The 16,070-nt window shown below is 46.3% G+C and overlaps 1 long non-coding RNA gene across 2 annotated transcripts in view; it reads left to right on the top strand.

The window, feature by feature from the left end:
* The first annotated feature begins 14,748 nt into the window (after positions 1-14,748).
* Positions 14,749-16,070, top strand: part of LOC126504477 (uncharacterized) — a 140,624-nt gene continuing 139,302 nt past the window's right edge. For both annotated transcript variants that reach the window (XR_007592620.1, XR_007592619.1), the window contains exon 1: positions 14,749-15,021. This is a non-coding gene — a long non-coding RNA (uncharacterized lncRNA). The remainder of the gene's footprint in view (positions 15,022-16,070) is intronic.

The following is a 16,070-nucleotide window of genomic DNA, read 5'->3' as shown; positions in this document are numbered from 1 at the left end:
TGCTGTGTGCTCTCTAGATTCTTTGTATCTATGGCTCCATGCAGCCTTTTGGGGTTCAGGGACACTTGGTGGCCTTTAGAGGGCTCCCACCCCACCCTGTTGCCTTCCTGGCATCTTCTATTGCTGATTTGTGGGTGGGACAGCTGTCAGACTGGGTGAAAGGAAGGAGCTTTGCCCTAGGAAGTATTTCCTATGTGCTTAGGGTGTGGGTTTTGCTTGGAGAGCTCCTTGCCATGTTTATATTAGCAAGTCTTCATATTTTGAAGGTACAAAGGTCCAGAAAGGCTAGGGACATTCCCAGTGTCACCAGCTATGAGTCTCAGGTCTGGAATGTACATATGGGGGGGGTCCCTTGATTTTGGGGCATGAGCACAGGGATGCCTGGGGGCTGTTCTCTAAACCCCACCTCTGACACTGTGCCGCCTTGGGCATGGCCTGCACTCCTCTGGAAACCTGCATAATAAGACTCTCCATCTTACAGCATAGCTGGAGGAGTCAGCCAAGGTCGCACTCACCAAAGCATCGGTAGGCAACAAATCCCTGTGCAAGCAGCAACCATGGATCACCTGCTCCAGAGGCCTCTGCACTACCGTTGTGTAGAGCCAAGGTCAGGGCCTTGCAGTGTTTGGGGAAAGGGCAAGCTTTATGTATTTTTTTTGGTGTGGGGGGGTGTTGCCTGGCTGTGCTTTATGCTCTGTGTTGGAGCTACTCGCAGCTGAAAACAGTCACAGACAATCTCTAGTGGGGAGGCAGGGGAGAGGCAGGGGAGGCAGGGGAAAGACAGGGGAAAGGCAGAGGAAGCAGGGGAGAGGCAGGGGAGGTAGAGGAGAGGCAGGGGAGGTAGGGGAGAGGAAGGGGAGGTAGGAGAGAGGCAGGGGAGGCAGGGAAGAGGCAGGGAGGCAGGGGAGAGCCAGGGGAAACAGGGGAGAGGCAAGGGAGGCAGGGGAGACAAGGGAGGGCTGTATTCTGGTGAAGCCTTATTCATTATCACAGCTGTGGCTGATCTAATCCTGAGCTTGCAACATAGTGCTGCCAGGGGTGGGGAGTGGGGGTGGGAGGGTAAAGAGGGGTGGGGGTGGGATCCTGAAGCAGAATCCTGCTGATTCTGTCTGGTTGTCCAGCAGAACTTTAAAAATGCGTATTATCATGCCTCAGAAAACAATGTCCAGGCTCAATTACAGATTCCTCCTGGGGGTGCCTCTAAAGTGGCTGCTGCAGGTCTTTCTTCTGGCTCTGGGAACTTGGCTTAGCTTATGCTGGGAGGTCAGGAAGCTCATTTTTACCACAGCAAACAGGGAGGCCTCACCCACAGGGACTATGGAGGCAAAGATTATCTACTTCCATCCCTGGAAGTTGCCATGGTGATTTGTCCCTCTCCACCCAGAAAAAAGACCGAGGGTGGAAGACTAACCCAGAAAGTTCTGGGGTTACCTTTCCTGCTGGACCGCTACCTGAATGGGAAGCTTTGACTGCGTGACTCACACCACACACAGAACCTTCTCCAGCTGCAGGCACGATGACCATTGCCATGGTCATCTCACAGGTTTTGGAGCAGACTGAGACACGGACTCCATTAGGCAGCTGCTCTCATTCACTCACTGTCTTTGCTCTGAGCTCTGCCCTGGGCAGATTGCTGAGATTTATAAAGCTAACCAGAAATATGTCCGCTCATCCTGCCCACACCCTTCTCCAGTGTGAACATCAGAAGCGAGACGGCAGAGCTAGAAAAAGACGGACTGGAGACCCTCACTGGAGTCTATCCTTAAATCGGCACCAGAACACGTGCAAGTCACAATACTCGCCGGGCCGCCTCTGCACAGCCATGTAGCTGTGACTGGGATTCTCGGAGCTTTGCTGTGAATAGCCTGTGGTGGCCGATAGATCTTCCTGCTTCTCCTGGGTCTGGCTGCAAGATGAAAGGGCGGGAGGGACGAAGAGAGGGAGGCTGAAAAGCAAGGTCAATCAATTCTGAGCCAAGACCGAGCCTAAGAGATAGGGCGTGGCGTGCTGAACGATGATGGCTGGCAAAAATCATTAGAAGCATCTTTCAACAATCTATATGCCGTTATTGATTTTGTTATGGATCTTCTCCTTCCATCCCTTCCCCCCCCACCCCAAGATCTTCTGGATCGATACAGCAAGTGCATTGAGACTGTAGCAACACATTTAAAACCTTATAAAAGGTTATTTAGTTGCTAACAGTGCAGTGGTTTCTGCAGAGCCTGCCAAAAGGTTACAGCTTTTTGGGGATCATAAATTACAGACGACAGGAAAAAAGTAAGTGCGGTTTTCTTTATTGTCTCAGTGATGGATGGACTCCTGAACAGGGCAGAAAATACATCATATCACCTTTAATGGGCGTGCATTTCTGCAGCCATAACTCACCATTTTAAAATAGAAAATGGTGAAATATGGCATTGTATATTCCACTTGTGACATATTTATGAGTCCTCGCCTTCTTATAAATACAGTCATTGCTATTTCAAAGCTCCGTGTCAGGTATGAGCTGAGCACAAACAGCTGGTACGGCTGAGAAATTATAGCCAGAGTGGACGTTTTCAAAAACTCTCTCTCGCAGCAGTAAATTTACAATGTTTGCACTAACTGTTATTAAAACCAAATCCATATCTTGGCAACAGGAATCCATCGCTCAGTAACAGCTGGAATGACAGTGTGCCTGACAGCTGGGCTGAGCTACATCTTGGCCAAGATGCACATCGAGGGGGAAGGTCAAGGACTTCAGACTGAGACCCGAGGGCCCCCTTCCAGGTCTGTCTAAGCCAGGAGTCCCCAGGGCACACATAGTCTCCTGTCTGACTCTGGGGTCTGGGCGCTGCTTCCAGCTCCTCCTCAGTGTAGGCCTTTGAGGCCTTCAGGCTTTCCTCACTCCTCGTGAGTCACTCCAGCTTTGGAGGATTTGAAAACAGGAACAGACCCTGTGGCAAAGCCAGAGGGGAAAGTGGGGAGGCCAACTGGACTGCAGGTAAAGCCCAAAGGGGGACAGGCGGTAACAATGACTCATTGGCTTATGTTCGCCTGCCTAATACTTTTCACTTTAGTCAAAGATTTGTTGACTCCTCTTATGAGCTTGTTGTCATTTTAAGGTATGGAAAACAAACAGAGCAAATTTTAGCTTTTACTCCCAAGATGCTTAGAGTCTATAGGTAGCCTGAAATTCTGCTACCTGCATCCCCCTTTCCCAATTATTTCCTATGGCTGTTTGGACAAACAAAAAACAGATGTAAGATCCAGGCACAAAAGAATGCACACTGCAGGGTTCAATTTGTATACCGGTTCTAAAGATAGGCAAACGAAATCTGTGGGAGGAAGGGCGGAAGTAACCGTGTATTCATAAGGAAAGCCGCTGGGATGAACGTTTAACATTAGTGTCCTTTACAAACTTGGTGCTCGTTATCTTGGCTCTTCCCAGCATCCTCTACCATAGTCACCACAGAGGGCAGTCATCGGTAGCCTGGCTTCACAGGTGTGGAGACTGGGGCTCGGAGTCAGTGTCTGACGGAGTTCTTACTCCATTCTGAAGCCAATGCTTACCATCTCAGTGAGATTCTTGTTTACGTTTTTCTTGACAGCATGATATTCCCTGCACAAAGCCCGCTGCCACTCAGAACCCAAAGAAGAAGCAGGGTGGTCCACTCTAGGAAGTAGTAAAGACATATGGCCTATCTCTCTCTGGGCCCCACAGCAACCTCAGTCTCTGTGAGCTGGAAGTCTTCAGAAAATGACATTTGGAAACTGATGGTCTAGTCATTTTGAACTCCAGGTACACAACCCTACTTCTCAAGTCTGCATGGGCATCACAGGCAGATATAAAATCCACATGCACATTTGGGACTAATTGCATATAATTGTTTCCTCTTTTAACATTTTCTCAGATCCTTCTGTTCACCCAAGGAGACTTCTATAGGACTGTGCAGGAGGCTGGGGATTACAGATGACAATAGTATGCTCCATGTTCTCTGAGACTGGCAGATCAGTAAAGGCAACACTGTCCACACAGAGAGAAAGGTTACAGATTCTTCTGGGGCACGGCAGGAAAGATCTTCACTAAGAGGTAATGCTGGCACTGTAGGGAGAGGCAGTCAGAACTCATCAGCCACAGTGCTGTAGGCAAAGGGAACAGGTTGAACAAAGCCCAGGATGCCAGAAGCATGCTCTGTGAGGGAGAGTGGCTTGACAAGAGACTCAAAACACAGGGGAGAGGCTCACGTCACCCCCAAAGAGTTGGGCTTCATCCAGAGGGCGAAAGGAATCCCTGAAAGTCTAGGACACAGACTCATGTTGAAGTGCTAACTGTGGAAGATGTCCCAGCTTGTTTGGAATGACTCTTGGTAAGGGCCAGCAGATTCCATGAAGGGACTTCTGAGTGGGAGGCACAGTGGGTCCTGCTGATGCCTGGGGCCACTGCAAATTCTAAGATTCTTAGATCCAACTTGGCGATCAAACAAGAAGCTACTCAAAAGGTTGGAAGCACTTGGAGATTCAATGCAATGATTTTAATGCCCACCCCTGCTGTGGCAGGACATCATATTTTAACACCTCCTCTCCTGATAGAACACTGTATTAGTTACTTTTCTCACTGATGTGATAAAGAGTCCCAAGCGATGCAATGGAATCATTGATTTGGCTCACAGTCTGAGAGAGTACAGTCCACCATGGCAGAAAAGGTACCATAGCTGGAGTGTGAAGCCACTCACTCACTTCTCTGTGGATCAGGGAGCAGAGAGGAAGACGGCACCTGGATGTGGGGTTGAGTTATAATTCTAAGTGCTCCCTCTACCACAGCAAACCACTTCTTCCAGCTAATCTTCACTCCATTAGGGCTCAACAACCTCCCCAAACAGTGCCACTAACTGATGACCAAGCACTCAAATGTATGCGCTATGGGAAACATTTTATACGCATACTGCAGCAGGTACGGTGTTAGTCAATTTCTCATCCCTGGGATAAACTCCCTGACATCATCAACCTATAAAGAAGAGGGGTTTATTTTTGGCTTATGGTTTCAGAGGTCTCAGTCCAGGGTCACTTGATCCTGATGTTTTGGGTCTGAGAGGAAGACAGACATTACGATGGAAAGAGTATATTGGAGCGAAGCTGCTTATGTCAAGGTGGCCAGGAAGGAGGAGAAGGGAGCCATACTTAAAGTAGGTACTATTTTTTTCCTATGTGATTTATAATAGAAATACATATTTGAATATAAAAGAAACACATATGTTTAATAACAATATCAAGAAACTCATGGAAAAAGAGATAAAAGAAACAAATGCTTCTAATACTAGTAACAACAAAAATCATGGAAGATAAGAATCTGTGAGGGGCTAGAGAGCTGACTCAGAGGTTAAGAGACTTTATTACTCTTGCAAAGGACCCAGGACTCTTCCTAACACCCACGTGGTGCCTAAGCTGTACTTCCAGCTTCAGAGTTCTCATGCACTTGGTGCACAGACATACACTCATACACATGGAAAAAAAAATTCCCAAGAGATGTACCAAAGGTCAACTTTGGCCTCAATTTTTAGTCTTAGCCTTTCAGCTTTGGGCTTGACTTCTGGAGGTTAGAAGATTAATGCCAATTTCAACATCGTGGAGGGCATCCCTGAACTTGCATGAGACCAACAACTGGTTTCTGCATTGTGCATGACATCATAAGACACACATGTTCTGAACAGGGCATGCGAGGCAGATTTATTAATCGCTAAGCATGAACTTTGAAGTAGAGGTAAGCCTTCCGGGTAGAGCTTGGAAGGAGAACGTCTTTTGTGCTGTCTGCTTGAAATTCCATCTGTCAGCTGACGTTGAAATATGCAGTTGTGATGGTAAGACTGCGGGCTTGCAATAACCGTGAGGGTGAAGGGTGTTTAGGCATGAAAATTATTGCAGACCTTCCACCAGTTAAACAGACAGAAGAAAAGCTGACTCTAATGTGCAGGATAGAAGAGATTGTCAGCTTGACAACTTAAGGAGAACCTTAGAGCTTTAAATCCTGTTTGGGAACTAAACACTGTGAAGCCTGAAAACATAACAAGATAAAAAACTAGATTAGATTATGTCATTAAATCTCATTTTTACAGTATTATTTGTTATAATAACATTCATGACACTAAAGAAAACAACCCTTCAGGACTGTTTTTAATTTTCAAGTGTTTAATCCTCTTGATGTCAGAGCTCTTTCAGGAAATCGTCTCATCTGAGAAGCACAGGGTAGGAGGAGGCATGAAGAAGCCAACTCTGTCACCTTCAAGATAGAAAAAGCAGAAATGTGGCCAAATCTCACCCAGTCTCTGTGACCAATGAGCCTTGAGTCAGGCCTGAGAGAGAATTAGAGGGAAAAAAAATCATGTGTGTGAGACTTGTCTCAAATACCTTGCTCCTTGGGTACCTTTGTTGTATGTGACCATCTCTCCATGGCACAAATGGACACCAGGCCATTTCAGCCCTGCTATGCCAACCCTTAATGTGGCATGACAGTTCTATTTGTTTTGCGTTTACATCATGTGTGTGAGATGTGTGTATATATTTACTGTATTTACTGTCTCTGAAATTAGGGTGTCTTTTAGTGATACTGACATCTTGTGATTTTACTCATATCACAGGGGAGAAGTACTAGCCATGCATCCACGGATCTCACTATAGTTTTAATACAAAGTTGTAACACTATTTTATTTAAATTTTTGCACAAGCTTTGCTGTCTCCTCAGCTGAGTTCAAACACTTGACCTTTTGACATCCAGGTAGAATGTGCCTCTAATTATAACGTTCTACTAAAGATAAATAAAACTTCTCTTTTTAATCCCTTTATTTCCCCAGAGATAACCACCAGGGCTTAAGGGCCTGGTGCCTATACTTTCGGATTTCTGAACTCTCTGTGGAAGATACTTGTGTTTTTGCAATAACAGGATCATGCCATGGAAAGATCTGGTAACATGCTGTCCATTATATGAGAGCTTACCATCCTCTTTTTGAGCCTGTCCATGGCGCTTATGTTTTGTGATGACTGTGTGTGCTCTGTTGTATGGGTATAGCATTATTTATATGCCTAATCATCAAATTAAGGGCACACTTAGGCTCTTTCCATTTTTATTCATGTAAAGGATAAGTTCTGGTAGTTTTTGATAAGTACTAATTATTTCTCACACTTATGTATTTGTGTATGTACATAAACTATTTTTCAAAGATTTTATTTTATGTGCATGAGTGTTTGCCTGCATCTGTGTACTATGTATTGGCATCAATTGTGTGCAGTGCCTATGGGAGGGTCAGCAAAGGGTCATGGAGTCTTGAAACTGGAGTCTTAGAGACATGAGCTGCCATGTAGGTGCTGGGAACCTAACCCAGGTTTTCTGCAAGACCAGCAAGTGCTTTTATTATATTTGTATATACACACACAATGTGATAGTTTGACTGTAATTAGCCCCCATAATCCCAAAGACAGTGTCATTATTAGGAAGTGTGACCTTGTGAAGTAGGTGTGGCCTTGTTAGAGGAAGTGTGTGAGATTGTTGGGGTGGGCTTTAAGGTCTCTTTTGCTCAAGCTTCACTCAGTGTGACAGACAGTCCTCTTCCTGTTGCCTTCCGATCAAGAAGTAGCTAGTACCTAGTACCATGTCTGCTTGAACACCACCGTTGTCTCCACCATGATAATAATGGACAAAACATCTAAAATTGTAAGTGAGTCACCCCAACTAAACGTTTGTCCTCTATAAGAGATGCTGTGATCATGGTGTCTCTTCACAGCAATAGAATCCCTAACACACACACACACACACACACACACACACACACACACACTTTTGGATATATCTTGCTGTATTGCTGTCTAGAAATTAGAAATATTGCATCAATAGTCCCAACCATATATCCGAGGAAGCCCATATCCCTTACCAATACTGAGCATCATCTGCCTTTTGAATTGTTGCCAATATTCTATGAATACTGGTCTCTTGATATTTTCATAGGCATCTTTAATTGTTAGCGAGGCTGAACATCCTTTGATGTTATTGCATTGGTTCCTTCTAACCACAGAGGAAATGATGTCATCGTGAGTGAAAGGGACGTACAAACACACTGTCACGTTATCTTATTTCAGAAGGTTCTTTCTGTCCAGCCAGAACGTGTGATTTATTGGTCACACGGCTGCAGTCACATCTGGCCTACGTCTACTTCAGTCAACCCTCACAGTTGCCTAAAAAGGGTTCATGGTTATTTATTAGTATTTCCAAGTGTAAACAGATGGGATGGAGAGAGGTGAGTGGATCGCACTGTAATCTCGTGGGCAGGTCTGTGGATGAAGGTAGATTTTCTTTTGTTTGTGGGCTATTGTGTATATTGGATATTGAACCCAGAATCTCCATCATGCTGAGCATATGGTGTGCCTCTGACCAACACTACAGTCACGAAGCCCAGTTTTGTACACTCTAGTCTTTACTTCACCTTTACTGGATTGTGCTGGCAACTAAAACATTCAAAATCCTGAGCAAACACTTCTCCAAGAGCAAAAATCACCATGCTTATTCAGTACAGAACTAAATATACATAATCTCATTGAATTCTCATAGCAACACCATGAGGGAAGGACAAATTACTGCCACCCCAGGCAGGATTTTAACGTCCGAGGGTCATGCCTGTGACCATGGCCTCACATGGTCTCACTCCAGCTAGCACAGTGCGCTTGCGTGAACACTAACACATCTTCCAGAATGAACGTTCCCACCAAAGTGTGAAAAACTTATTCACAGGGTGGAAGACAATAACAAGCTGAGAACCAAGGCCGAGCAAGGGGAGGTAGAGATACAGTTTTCAACAGGACACTGGTTTTTGGGGGTAGAACAGTATTTTATGTATGATTCTTTTCTACATTGTCAAGAAGCGTAAGGCGCCTGGCATCTGTCTTCTAGAGGCCAGTAGAGTCTCCCAGGTAAAAGAGCACCCCAAACATTTCCTTCTGAGTTTGCAGACGCCCAGTGAGGGGGCATTGCTTGTCTGGTTGAGACTCATCAAACAAAAGGGCCCGGCAGACAGAACTATGTGTGGCTGGCATAGCTATTCTGTTTAGGTCAACGCTTTTTACAGGGTCTCCGGTGTGAAGTGTGTTTGAAACGGCGATGCTGTATTTCCATTGCTTCCTTTGAGGCTGATGGTCAATCCTCCCCTCTGCTTCCCCCAGAGCTCTCGGTGCAGTCTCTGTCTACAGACAGTCAATAAATGTCAACGTGTGCTGTGGACGGATGTCTGCTGTTCCGTGCTGGGCTCAGAAATCACTTTTCCAGGCCCGGCTCATAGCCTTCCTCTGGATCACAAAGGCGGCGGCAGGCAGGTGAATCACCCCAGTCCAAACAAGGGGACAATCTGTCAAGGGCAGAACCTGCACTGTGTGGATCCATGCCCTTCCAAAACGAGCTTGATCTGGTCCTCTTGGCCAGAAGAGCAGACACACTGTCCAGTTGCACCCTTTCTGTTAAGCTCAGGCACACCCAGGGCTGTTATGTGAGCTCATGTGACCTTCAGAAAGAGCAGAGGCTCTGGGGACAATCTGCAGAGTTTCAGGAAACTCGAAGAGGAAAAGACAAGCGGCTACTTGGGGGTTGGCTCCAGGCCTCTAAGTGTCTCCACTCCAGTCAGCACGCCAGGTTCACCAAAATGGCTCTATGAACATGCTTCTGGAATTCCAGGCCAGCAGCAGGGTTTACATCTTTGCTTGTTTCCAATTTGCTCAAGGGAAGAGAATTTGTTATGGAACAGTCAGAACGTGGGGAGGAAGAGCTAATTCTTGAGACAGGAAGTTCTTTATAGCGGTTAGACTTCTTCATTTGTGTGGACAGAAGAGGCCTACTTCATTCTTGCTGCTGGCTCAATATGTAAAAGACGGCTTGCTGTTAACAAAGCAATGTGTCTTTAATTCAGGGCATATACAGTGCATTATAAACTCTGTGTCAACTTCTTAAATCTGCTGGGAGCTCCTGCCCAGGGAAATTCAGTGGGGGACCGGCTCAGCTCTAGGGCCTCCACAGTCTTCAGTTGGGTTTCTCAGAACTCAGAGTGACTTGTCTTGACGCTAAGGTTTCTGGGATAAGTAGTGATGACAATCTCCAGGTGTCTGTCTAGAGCCACATATGGTATACGGTGTGGTGTAAAAAAAGATTGGAATGTGGACTCAACCAACCTGGGACCAATTATAGAAGGTCACCATTTAGTAACTTTACAAATTGCCTGAGTTCTGATTTCCTTGCCTCTCAAAGAGAGTTTATAATTACATCTTACCTGAAACGATTGCCAGAAGATCAATTGAGAATTGAGAACAGACTTGGCAACCTGTTAAGTGCTTTCCAAGTGTAGTCTTTATTAGTCTCCTGCCTTAGAAGTTGAACTTAAAAGTCCCTTTCAATTTCCCAGCCCTGTGATGTTAGGCTTTCTCCAGCACATCACTCTCCTGTCTCCCGCCATCACCCACAATCTTGAGAGTTGCCTCAGTCCAGTGGGGTGACTTTGTTCTCTGGATGGGATATGGTTTTACATACCTTGATTTTTGTTCTGTGTTGAGCTATGTAGATCCTTGCAGCAACAATGGTCCAGGAGTTTCTGAGTATCTTCCTGCCAAGACTGTATTGTTAGACATGAGGTCAGCGTCACCGTGGCTGTCTGGAAGGCTGGCAGAAGGGGGGGGGGCATCGTGAGCTAGTGCCTGCTGGATGAGGTGTTTCTGTGGGAATGAGTTATATAGGCAAGGCCAAAGAACCAAGTGTTGAGTTTGGCTAATGCCCACTAGAGAGCTGTCAAGACATTAAGGTTAGTTCATGGCTTAAAAATGTCTTGAATATAATTTTTGTCTTTTTTTTTAAACTGTGAGGTACAGGCATATATGGGGTTATGGTTGAGGCTTTTATATCTCAATAGAAACAGGAGAGTTTAATAGAAAGACTGTTTTAGAACCCTAAAACCTAGGTTGAGATGAGGCCTACTGTTAGCTACCTGTGCAACTACAGGAGAATGGTTCCATCGCTCTGATCCCCAGGAGTTCACACATCCATGGAATAAACATGTATGGCTGGGGACAGCAATGTGTATCACATGGCATGTAATTATCCCTGTACAAAAAGGATACACAATTGATGTATAATATATATCTAGGAAATCTCTCAAATCATAAATACACAGCCTCAGAACCATCAGAAACAATCAGACGAGGCGATGTCACAAAGGTGCCTTCACCCCTCCTGGCACTTGCCAATCCCCTCCGAATAAAATCACCGCATCACATGCCCTAAAACCAGAGGTGAGTTTTGCTCGTTTGTGTAGTTCATATGAACACACTGTGCAGTGTGTGTGTTTTTGTGTTTGGCTAGTCTTGTTGGTGCAATTCAGCCACGTTTCATGCGACTCATTTATCTGTAGCTCAAGGTCAGACTGAACTACATTTGCCTTGCTCATGAGCCCTGTGGTGTGAGAATATCTTGAGGTACCCCTCTATCGTCTATGGGTACACAGGTTTATTTAGTTTCTGGTGTGCCCATATGACATTACATTCCACACATTGCTGCTCAGCATGTCTAAGAATGGAATTGTGAGTCCTATCAGACAGACACACACACACACACACACACACACACACGAGTTCATTCTTTTATCTTTAAAAATTGTAATTTTTATTAAAACATATCTTAATAGATAATGCCATGAAAGGGATTAATGAAACTCTGCCTTCCTCTGTCACACTGGGTTAGACCATGTGTAGACTTGGGAATCATGAGTCGTTGTGGGATGGCCAATCAGAGTTTCCGTAGTGGTCATGGTGGTGGTCATGGTAGTGGTCATGGTGGTGGTCATGGTAGTGGTCATGGTGGTGGTCATGGTGGTGGTCATGGTAGTGGTCATGGTGGTGGTCATGGTAGTGGTCATGGTGGTGGTCATGGTAGTGGTCATGGTGGCAGCAGCTGAGAGGCTGGGTGGAGCAGGAGTTCAAGGCCAGACTGAGCTACACAGCACGACTGTTTCAAAACCAAGCTTCCTAGGTAACTAAGTGACAACTGACTGACTGACTGACCGACCGACCGACCGACCGACCGACCAACCAACCAACCAACCAACCAACCAACCAACCAACTAGCTGGGACTGGAGCAAAATGTTTGTCTAAGGCAATAGGGTCCCGTCTCAGAGACTTTTAATTGGGACCAGAATTGGGTTAGTTTGGAGCCTTTTTTCTGAAACTATAAACTGGAGCAAGGAGCTTCCCTGGGGTTGTGTGTGTGTGTGTGTGTGTGTGCCTCCTGACGGTGGGGGCAGGGGCACTCAGGAGAGAGACAGCAGGAGGCTAGGGTGCAAAGGAAACAGAAACCATGTGTGAATTAGGGAGTGGGTGAGAAAATTCCACTTTCTGCCCTTCTCAAGGCTGACCCAGGGTTCTTCCAAGGCCTTGAGACTGACCTGCCCATCCTCACAATGATACCATTGTTGATTGGAGCTATCAGATCACTGCAATCAAAAAAGTCCAGACTGAAACAGCCCAGATCAAAGGTAAGGAAAAGAGGAAGAAACTATTTATAGGTTGTATTTCATTCAATAAACTTTATGGAGCTCTAGTAAAAATGGATTCCACCACCATTTAGATCGTCCATCTTCTTCACTGGAGTAATGTCTGGGAGGACAATCTCATTGCTCTTGGGTCATTCGAATGTTTAATTCTGGCTGTATTAGCAAAGAGCAACACGCAGAGGCAGCTTTCTGATGCACCAGCCTCTAACTAATCATGGTGCTCACGGAGCTGAGGGAGGTGCAGATGGGGAGCTGGTCACAGGGCTAGCGGGCTGTGGAGCACTTACCTTTGGCCTAGATCAGGGACTTCCAAGCTTCCACTTCTTGGTGCTTTAAAGGTTTTACAGGGTTAAAATTTGGCTATGAGCTCAGCAGCCAAGGAAAGAACAGTTAAATAAGTTAGTAGTTTCCAAGTGAAGGGGTATTTATGGAGCCATTAAAGATGACGTCATCAGAGAGGTTTCTAATGATAGGAGAAATTAATTGCATAATAACGTGTAGTATTAACTGGAAAACAGATGTGAAATGTTTTATACAGGGATCCCAACTTTGCTAGAATACTCCTAGAAAAAGGTCCAGAAGGAAATATCTATAATGACCATATTTATATGTTCATAGAGTTGGTCCATATACAGCTTGGTTTTCTGTGTCTCCGACAATACCTTACAATCAGGAAAACTTCAGGATCCAAATATAAATTAATAAATTGTTACCTCACATTCCCAAAGTATGGCCATTCTAAATATGTTCCAGAATTTTCTGAAGTATCTATTTCTGCCCACTGCTAACATCCTGCCTGCTAAAGATGAGGGCATTTAGGATATTTAAGTTAGGGGCCCAGTAGACTGACCTTCTGTGATTTCCTATGGCTGGAGCTGCCTTCCATTCCCAGTGGTGTGCCCACAGCCCCTCTGTCTTCTCAGGATGTGTGGAGCCAATAAGGCTTTGTTTTCCCGAGCCATGAGAGCATGAGAGACAGTCTCCGAAATTACAGAGGCAACGTGGGACCTAATGACTAAAGAATATGGGGAAAGCGAGAGGCTTGAGTGGAAAGTGCTTACTTTCAGGCAGGTCTGAGTGTTGCTGCTGCATGAATAAAACAGTCCAGACAAGTGGATATTGTCTTCATATTTTTCCCATGTGAAAAAAATTAACTTCAAATCAGAATCAATAGAGGTAACACGGCAGCTACAACGGATCCTCCATTCAGGACTAGCTCACAGTTCTGGGTACCATTGTTTCCTGGGTATCTCCTGAGGATGAGATCACATGAAGTATGTTGGGGTAGCCCCCCCCCCCATCCCTTCTTCTGCTGAACAGGCAAGTACAGGCAGCAATCGCAGCATGGTCTCTGTGGTCATATAGATTGCAGTTCTTACGTTGCCAGTCAACCAGGTTATCAGTCAATGTATTGATCAATCACTTACTTCGGTGTTGGAGTCAGGAAATCAGAGACTGTAGCGATCTTCAAAGTATCTCTGCTGAGTGAGTTTTAAGATGTCATTGTCACCTGTCTTAGATCTAGTCTTTTGCTGGATTCTCTGGAGTCAGGGGTAAAGTGAGGGGCAGTCAGGGGAAATAGATGTGGTTAATGTAGACAAAACAGCCGGAGAATATTGAAGAGGCCGAAAGCGTGGGACGGAGTTTAGATTCTGAAGCCATTGTGGGAGCCCTTGCGAGTCGGGTTCCAAAGGTAAGCCTGCATCACCGAGCAGGGCGCGTGCCTGAAAAACGCGTGGTGTGTATGGGAGTGATTGCGAACGTGAATAAATACGCCCGAGGAGAAGTGTGCACGTGTGGCTGTGTGAATGCAAGGGTGTGTGAAAGCATGCATGTGTGATCATCAGGCGGCATGGGATGCAACAGCGTGTGGGGACGGCTTTGAGGAGAAAACCTGGAGGACCTCGATGGAAAGGAGAAAGAGGACCGATGGCTTTGCAATGGTGAGAGGGGCAGCCGGGTAGCCTGCCCAGCGTTCTAGCTGAGAGAGAGGGTGAGGAGGTCGCTCTGAAGACGGAGGAATTTGTCATTGGCTTCTCCTCACCCAGTTTCCGGGTGTGGGAGGTACGGCTTTGTTGAAGTGGGTGTGGCCTTGTTGGAGGAAGTGTGTCTCTGTGGAGACAGGCTTTCCGTCTTGTACATTCAAGCCACACCCAGTGTCTCGGTTCACTTCCCGTTGCCTTCGGGTAAAAATGTAAGGACTTCCTGCTCTAGTACCACGTCTGCCTGCAGGCCGCCTTGCTTCCCGCCATGACGATAATGGACTGAACCCAGTCTGAACTGTGTGTTAGCCCAGTTAAACATTTTTATAAGAGTTGCCGCGTCATGGTGTCGCTTCACGGCAACAGGAACGCTAAGACACCAGGGAAGGAGCTAGATGTGAGGGTGAGAGCTACTGTGCTGCAGCCAGCCAACCTTGGGCCCAGATAGAAGAGATTCTTCTCTTTCTGTGATTGGACTTCAGGTCACCATGAGGTAAGAAAAGAAACATTGTCATGGGGAGAATCTTTAGCCCTGGGTAGAGAGACCTCATCATCTGCGACATTTACTTCAGCCACACAGACAGAGCACTGTGTGAAGCAAGAGTAACAGTAGAAGGAGCTGGCGTTTCTGTCCCATGAGATGATGGAACCATAGAAATGTTTCTGAGAGTCTGAGAGATATCTTTTTGCATTCTTGGGGGGCTTGTGAGGAGCGCCCAGGTCTCAGGGTCTCACTGGGCTTTATGCAAGACCCTGCACTCAGGGGACCTCTTGCAATGACTGAGTAGAACCCTGAACCTGCACAAAGAGGCAGGTGGCCTGGCTTTCCCAGGATTCCTTGCTGGCTCTGGTTGGTGTTGAGTCTGATCTGAGGGGCATAGACTTTCATGAAGGTCAAATGCAAAGACAGCCTTTGCTCTTCCCTGCCCTGCACCGTGGTTGGTGGCTGTGGTCTTAGGTGTACCTGGCAGGAAGCCGACTCTCCGGAGGGGTCCACTCTGTCCCGCATCCACCACATCTGCAACCGTTTGAAAATACAAGTTCCCAGGCCCTGCGTCGACGGCGCCGTTCTCCGTCCTGCACACTTGCAAAGCCCTTCGAGTCGGCAGCTCAGTTTTATAAGGTTGCCACTTCCTGCCCTCACTTTATTACATCTGTTCTTTGGGGCATGGTGTTATAAATTGGGTATGTGATGATGTGTAATCACGAACTGAAAAGCCAATACATTTCCACCGTACCAGCAGCAAGACAAATAAAAGGCAAAATGAAAGCTTGTGCTGTTTCCACAAAGGGAAAGCACACAGCACATATTGAAGGAGAGCAAAACCAGGTTGCAAATTGAAAACGTTATCCTCTTAGGGGTGATTTCTTGGGGGCAGTCTAGCTCATGCGGGGCCTCCTGGGAGTGGGGGTGCCCTGGCAGCCTGGGCTGGGGAGGGTGAAGGGTGCTGCTCTGTTCCTCTTGGGAGTCCCTTCATCACAAAGCCCTGCCACCCCCAGGTGATTGCTCTGGGCATTTGTGTGTTGCTTTGGAGCTAAGAT

The sequence above is a fragment of the Alexandromys fortis genome, unplaced genomic scaffold (assembly GCF_014885135.2).
Source record: "Alexandromys fortis isolate MF-2015 unplaced genomic scaffold, M_Fortis_MF-2015_v1.1 scaffold_55, whole genome shotgun sequence".
Taxonomy (NCBI): domain Eukaryota; kingdom Metazoa; phylum Chordata; class Mammalia; order Rodentia; family Cricetidae; genus Alexandromys; species Alexandromys fortis.
Note: the sequence above shows the minus strand (reverse complement) of the source record. Positions and strands in the feature narration are given on the sequence as shown.